Genomic DNA, 397 nt, shown 5'->3' with positions numbered 1-397 from the left:
AAAGGAACACACACACACACACATATAGCATCATCATCATTATTTAGCGTCCATTGTTCATGCTGGCATGGGTTGGACGGTTTGACCAGGGCCAGTAAACTGGGGGCCTGCATCAGATTCTAATCTGATTTGGCATGGTTTCTACAGCTGGATGTCCTTCCTAATGCCAACCACTCTGAGAGTGTAGTGGGTGTTTACACTCTCGGATTGGTTTGTGTTAGGAAGGGCATCCAGCCATATATATATATGTGTGTGTGTGTGTGTGTGTGTGTATTAAAATGAAAACTTTTTGCATGACACTGGCAAGGGCCACAACTATGGTTTTCACTCATTGGGGAGCAAGGGCATGCCCCCCCCCCCGTGCAGCAGTGAAGACACTGTATTCTTTTGCAGACTT

General features: G+C 46.3%; 1 protein-coding gene across 2 annotated transcripts in view; it reads left to right on the top strand.

Annotated features, from left to right (window-relative positions):
* LOC106881809 (zinc finger protein 280D) overlaps window positions 1-397 on the top strand; it is a 39,263-nt gene that overhangs the window by 32,427 nt on the left and 6,439 nt on the right. The gene's annotated exons all lie outside the window — the stretch shown is intronic.

This window comes from Octopus bimaculoides, chromosome 28, assembly GCF_001194135.2.
Source record: "Octopus bimaculoides isolate UCB-OBI-ISO-001 chromosome 28, ASM119413v2, whole genome shotgun sequence".
Classification (NCBI taxonomy): Eukaryota; Metazoa; Mollusca; class Cephalopoda; order Octopoda; family Octopodidae; genus Octopus; species Octopus bimaculoides.
The sequence above is the reverse complement of the archived record's forward strand: the minus strand, read 5'-3'. Positions and strand labels throughout refer to the sequence as shown.